This window comes from Schistocerca cancellata, chromosome 3 (genome assembly GCF_023864275.1).
Source record: "Schistocerca cancellata isolate TAMUIC-IGC-003103 chromosome 3, iqSchCanc2.1, whole genome shotgun sequence".
In the NCBI taxonomy this organism is placed as follows: Eukaryota; Metazoa; Arthropoda; class Insecta; order Orthoptera; family Acrididae; genus Schistocerca; species Schistocerca cancellata.
In genome coordinates, this window is record NC_064628.1 from 115,502,996 (window position 1) to 115,510,394 (window position 7,399).

Consider the following 7,399-nt stretch of genomic DNA (forward strand, 5'->3'; position numbering starts at 1 on the left):
TCTTGGGTGCGCGCTTTGCTAGCCTCCCCTTCCCATACCCATTGAGGTGCAGACCATGCCTAGTGAAATCCGATCTACTGATAGACCCAACTGGCACCACTGAAATATGACCCATGACCTCTGCCATCAGCGCCCTCTCAAGCCTGATGTTAACGCGCCTAACAGCCGCATTAAGACGAGGCCGATCATGACGCTAAAAAAGCTGCACGAAATGCACATTAGTGCCACCAGTTTGAGTAGCTGTCTTTACCAGGGCACCATCTACATCATATTCCCTGTCCCTATCAAGACCGTTCCTTGCTCCACCCACTAACGCTACCTGATAGTAATATTCCTACGTAACTCTCCTATGTCAGTCACCTGAGCCAACCCTGCACTAGGCTTCACAATGCTGGTGACCTGGTACTCACTCCCCAACACTTCCTGCAACAGCTTGCACACACCACTACCTTGCGAACTACCTAGCAGCAGAACCTTCTTCTTTCTGTTAGACTTTGCCACTGACTTAGGCCTCCTAAGTGCTGAGGACTGCAGCATGATCCCTACATCTACAGCTACAAGAGGCTCCTCTCCATTGAACTCTGATAGTTGGTCAAATGTATTGCATATACACAAAGTATAACTGAATACCTCCTCCTCCTAGCTGCCTTCTTGCCAGCTGCCGACTGCCAGTGTATTTTGATACATAGATTACACCTGTGAAGAGCGTACAATTATTTTTGAATCACCTTGTATAACCAGTTGTTGTTGTGGTCTTCAGTCCTGAGACTGGATTGATGCAGCTCTCCATGCTACTCTATCCTTTGCAAGCTTCTTCATCTCCCAGTACCTACTGCAGCCTACATCCTTCTGAATCTGCTTAGTGTATTCATTTCTTGGTTTCCCTCTACGATTTTTACCCTCCACGCTGCCCTCCAGTACTAAATTGGTAATCCCTTGATGCCTCAGAACACGTCCTACCAACCGATCCCTTCTTCTAGTCAAGTTGTGCCACAAACTCCTATTCTCCCCAATTCTATTCAATACCTCCTCATTAGTTATGTGATCTACCCATCTCATCTTCAGCATTCTTCTGTAGCACCACATTTCGAAAGCTTCTATTCTCTTCTTGTCTAAATTATTTATCGTCCATGTTTCACTTCCATACACGGCTACACTCCATACAGATACTTTCAGAAACGACTTCCTGACACATAAATCAATACTCGATGTTAACAAATTTCTCTTCTTCAGAAACGCTTTCCTTGCCATTGCCAGTCTACATTTTATATCCTCTCTACTTCGACCGACCATCATGAGTTATTTTGCTCCCCAAATAGCAAAACTCCTTTACTACCTTAAGTGTCTCATTTCCTAATCTAATTCCCTCAGCATCACCCGACTTAATTCGACTAGATTCCATTATCCTCCTTTGTTGATGTTCATCTTATACCCTCCTTTCAAGATACTGTCCATTCCGTTCAACTGCTCTTGCAAGTTCTTTGTTGTCTCTGACAGAATTACAATGTCATCAGCGAACCTCGAAGTTTTTATTTCTTCTCCATGGATTTTAATGCCTACTACGAACTTTTCTTTTGTTTCCTTTACTGCTCGCTCAATATACAGATTGAATAGCACATAACCAGAATATAAGTGATTCTTCATTCCATTATCAGTGTTACGCGCAGGTAGTATTGGAAGCTGTTTTCGTGTATAGGTTGGCCAAAAATAGGCAAATGACGTGAATAACCCATGTTTGAACTTAATTGAGGATGCTACCCAAGCCTGCAGGATACTCTATTTTTGTTTGACCACGAACGACACGTGTGCAATTTCCTCTATGCATTTCATGTGTCAGTCGTGTTCAGAACAGAGTTCCCTGCAGCTGTGTGTGAGTGCATTACGTCCGAGCTAAGTGAGCTCAAACGTAGGGAAGTTGTTAGTGAACATATGACGGATGTTTCCTTAACAAAAGAACCCAAGTTTTTGGTGTTTCAAGTGTCACTCTTCGGAGCTTTATACCGCATACAGAAAAATAGAGAAAACGTCTGATAAGTCACAAGGACGGAAGTATGAGTTGCATGTACGCGACAGCCTGTCACTGAAGAGGATTGTGAAGACCGGAAAAGGTCACTTTATAACTGAACGTCGCACTTGCGAACACTTTAAGCATCAAAACCATACTAACGGAACTCCAAAGGTGGGACCAGGTGGAATTCCAAAACCGCTCATCAGTGATTCAAATGACACTCTATCCTTGTCTATGGAGCAATGGAAAAAAGTCATTTAATCGGTTGCGCCTTTTTTCACATTGTTTGCAATTTCTGGCCGAGTTTACTGTCCACGAAAGAAACATGGTGGTGGTTCGGTGAGGATTTGGGCTGCCATGTCGTGGTACTCAATGGCCCCAGAGTTACGCTGCATAATATCATTACCGACAGTAACTCTTTTTTTTTTTTAGTCATCAGTCTTGTGACTGGTTTGATGCGCGCTGCCACAAATTTTTCTCCTGTGCCGATCTCTTCTTCTCAGCGTAGCAGTCGCAACCTATGTCATCAATCAATTGCTGGATGTATTCCAATCTCTGTCTTCCTCTACAGTTCCCTCTAGTTCCATGGAAGTCATTCCCTGATGTCTTACTAGATGTCCTATCATACTGTCCCTTCTCCTTCTCAGTGTTTTCCACATATTCCTTTCCTCTCCGGTTCTTCGCTGAACCTCCACATTCCTTACCTTATCAGTACAACTAATCTTCAACATTCATCTGTAGCACCACATCTCAAATGCATCGACTCTCTTCTGCTCCGGTTTTCGCACAGTCTACTTTTCACTACCATACAATGCAATTTTCCAAACCAACAGTCTCAGAAATTTGTTTCTCAAATTAAGGCCCATGTTTGATACTTGTAGACTTCTATTGGCCACGTCCGTCATTGATTATTTTATTCCCTAGGTAGCATAACTCCTTAACTTCATCTACTTCGTGACTATCAGTCCTGATGTAACTTTCTCGAGGTTCCCATTTTTGCTACTTCTCATTACTTTCGTCTTTCTTCGATTTACTCTCAATCAGTATTCTTTACTCGTTAGACTTTTCATTCCATTCAGGAGATCATGTAATTACTCTTCACTTTCACTCAGGATAGCGATGTTATCAGCGAATCGTATCATTGATATCCTTTCACCTCATGTTTTATTCCATTCCTTAAACTTTCTTTTATTTCCTTCACTGCTTCTTCGATGTACAGATTGAACAGTAGGGCCGAAAGACTACAATCCTACCGTACATATTTTTAATCCGAGCACTTCGTTCTTGCTAATTCCCTCTCATTATTCTCTCTTGGCCCTTGTACATATTGCGCATCACCCGTCTCGTTCTGCAGCTTACCAGTATTTTTCTCAGAATTTAGAACATCTAGTACCATTTTACATTGTCGAACGCTGTTTCCAAGTCGGCAAATCCTATGAACGTGTCTTGATTTTACTTTAGTCTTATTTCATTACTGACAGATACGTCAGAATTGCCTCTCTCGCGCCTATACCTTCCCTAAAGCCAAACTGTTCGTCATCTAACACGTTCTCAATTTTCTTTCCCATTCTTCTGTATATTACTCTTGTCAGCAACTTGGATGCATGAGATTTTCAGCTCATTGTGCAATAATTCTCGCACTATGTCACAGACTTGTATATCGTATACACGAAGTTGAGTAATCGGTTTTTTGTCTGTTTCCCAAATGATTTTAGAAATTCAGATGTAGTGTTATCTAGCCTTTCTGCTTTATTTGATCTTAAATCCTCCGAAGCTCTCTTACATTCTGGTTCTAATACTGGATCCCCATCTCCTCTAAATCGACTCTTGTTTCTTCTTTTTTCCCATCATTCAAATCTTTCCTTCTATCTGCTCTCTTCTCTGCATTTCACAGCGGATTTCTCTATGCACTCTTAATGTTATCAACATTGCTTTTAGTTTCACAGAATATTGTTTTGCTTTCCTATTTGCTGAGTCAGTCCTTCTAACAATAATTTATTTTTCGATTTCTTCATATTTTTGAGGCAGCTGTTACGTTTTAGCTTCCCTACACTTCCTATTTATTTTATTCCTCAGCGACTTGTATTTCTGTGTTTCTGAATTTCCCTGAACATTTTTGTACTTCCTTCTTTCGTCGATCGACTGAAGTATTTCTTCTGTTACCCATGGTTTCTTCGCTCTTACCTTCTTTGTACCTATGTTTTGATTTCCATCTTCTGTGATGGCCCATTTGAGAAATGTCCATTCCTCTTTAACTGTACTGCCTGCTGAGTTATTCCTTATTTCTGAGTCTATAAGTGTAGAGAACTTCAAGAGCATCTCGTCATTCCTTGGTACTTCCGTATTCTACTTCGATGCGTATTGATTCTTCCTGACTAATCTCTACATTTTCAGCCCACTTTTCAACACTAGCGCATTGTGATCTGAGTCTATACCTACTACTAGGTAAGCCTTGTAATACAGTATCTGATTTCGGAATCTCTGTCTGACCTTGATGTTGTTGTTGTTGTGGTCTTCAGTCCTGAGACTGGTTTGATGCAGCTCTCTATGCTACTCTATCCTGTGCAAGCTTCTTCATCTCCCAGTACGTACTGCAGCCTACATCCTTCTGAATCTGCTCAGTGTATTCATCTCTCGGTCCCCCTCTACGATTTTTACCCTCCACGCTGCCCTCCAATACTAAATTGGTGATCCCTTGATGCCTCAGAACATGTCCTACCAACCGATCCCTTCTTCTAGTCAAGTTCTGCCACAAACTCCTCTTCTCCACAATCCTATTCAGTACCCCCTCTTTAGTTATGTGATCTACCCATCTAATCTTCAGCATTCATCTGTAGCACCACATTTTGGAAGCTTCTATTCTCTTCTTGTCCAAACTATTTATCGTCCATGTTTCACTTCCATACACGGCTACACTCCATACAAATACTTTCATAAACGAATTCCTGACACTTAAATCTAAACTCGATGTTAACAAATTTCTCTTCTTCAGAAACGCTTTCCTTGCCATTGCAAGTCTACATTTTATATTCTCTCTACTTCGACCATCATCAGTTATTTGGCTCCCCAAATTGCAAAACTCCTTTACAACTTTAAGTGTCTCATTTCCTAATCTAATTCCCTCAGTATCACCCGACTTAATTCGACTACATTCCATTATCCTCGTTTTTCTTTTGTTGATGTTCATCTTATATCCTCTTTTAAAGACAATGTACATTCCGTTCAGTTGCTATTATAAGTCCTTTGCTGTCTCTGATAGAATTACAATGTCATCGGCGAACCTTAAAGTTTTTATTTTTTCTCCATGGATTTTAATACCTACTCCGAATTTTTCTTTTGTTTCCTTTACTGCTTGTTCAATATACAGATTGAACAACATCGGGTAGAGGCTACAACCCTGTCTCACTCCCTTCCCAACCACTGCTTCCCTTTCATGTCCCTCGACTCTTATAACTGCCATCTGGTTTCTGTACAAATTGTAAATAGCCTTTCGCTCCCTGTATTTTACCCCTGCCACCTTCAGAATTTGAAAGAGAGTATTCCAGTCAACATTGTGAAAAGCTTTCTCTAAGTCTACAAATGCTAGAAACGTAGGTTTGCCTTTTCTTAATCTAGCTTCTAAGATAAGGATGTAATCTAACTGAAATATTCCCCTAACACCTGGCCTTTTCCACGTATAACTCCTACCATTGTGATTCTCGAATAGTGTATTCACTATTACTGGCTGAAATTTATTACAGAACTGAATTAGATCTCCTCTCTTTCCTTGTCCAGAGCTAATATTCTCCTGTAACCTTTTCTTCTACTCCTTCCCCTACAAGTGCTTTCCATTTCCTGATGATTATTAGTTTTTCATTTCACTTTACGTACTGCATTATCCTTTCAATATCCTCATACAATTTCTCTGTCTCCTCATCTTCAGCTTGCGACGTCGGCATGTATACCTGAACTATCGTTGTCGGTGTTGGTTTGCTGTGGATTCTGATAAGGACAGCCCTATCAGTGAACTGTTCACAGTGTCATTCTCTCTACTCCCAACTTTTTATAACGAATACTACTCTCATTATACCATTTTCTAATGTTGTTGATATCACCCTACACTCATCTGACCAAAAATACTTGTCTTCTTTCCACTTCACTTCACTGTCCCCTACTGTATGTCTTGAGCCTTTCTCTTTCCAGATTTTCTAGCTCCCATACCGCGTTCAAGCCCGTGACACTGCGCGCAGCGAGTCGTAGAACGTTAGCCTTTCGATGGTTATTGAATCTGTTTCTCGTGGTCACCTCCACATTGGCAGTCCCCTCCCACACATCCGTAAGTTGGGCTACTCCGGAATGTTTTGCCAGTGGAGAGATCGTTATGAGACTTTTTCAATTACGACAGGTAGGACAAGGGTCGACACCCGAGACCTGTCCATCCTATCGCCATGCCCACGCAATGTGTTCTAGGATCAAGGGTTCAGGCAGACGATTTATCTGGTTTTTCTATGTTTATTTATTAATTTAATTTTTTTTTCTTTTTTTTTTTTTTTGTAGTAAGAAACTACAATTGCCATAGCCGAGCGTCCGAGTCGTCTTCTCGTCTGTTGTTAGGGGTCCCCTGCTGTTCCGTCCGTAGTGGATCAGTATGCTGCAGGGTTCTTCTTCATTTACAACGTTTCATACCTTGGATGCCCCAGTAAGCAGGAGGATCTGCAAATAATGAACCTAAATAATTAGCGAAGTGGGTCCTGTACTTGGGGTGGCGGCTGAAAACTGCATGTGTCATCATCAGTTTGGACCAAACGTCGAGTCTGCCTTTGTGAGCATCACGAAATATATAGTAAAGGGACATGCCTTTTAGACAGTTAACGGCGTTCATCCTGGTTGTTGGAAAGTATACGCTGTCGGGGCGCAATATAGCATCAGGGGAGATAGGCTGCGCCAAACGCCGTAAGAGTAATACAGCATTCGCTGCGTGAGCGGCGAGCACTCGCTGGTCGCGGCACAAGTCAGGCGGTGTGCATCCGAATCACTCCTACACCTCAGATACATCTGTTAAGGATAAAGCGACCATTTTGGGTGATCGGATCCATCCCATGCTACAGTATTTGTTTCCCGTTAGTGATGCAGTCTTCCAAAAGGAAGGGGTCCGTACAGCTTGCATTCCACAAGATTGGTTTCGCGAAATCGAGGAGGAATTGTCGCATCTCCCGAGACCACCACAGCCGTCAGATCTCAACATCATTGGGTTTGTGGGGTTTACTTTGGAGGGAAGTCTGCGTGAACGCTATTCACCTTATTCATATTAGATCGCCTGTGTAGCTGCTTTGTAACGTGCTTGCCTATCGTGTAGTGGACCCCGGATGGGGTGGAGATTTTCTTCACCCATGGACTCGGTGCTGTCCTCAT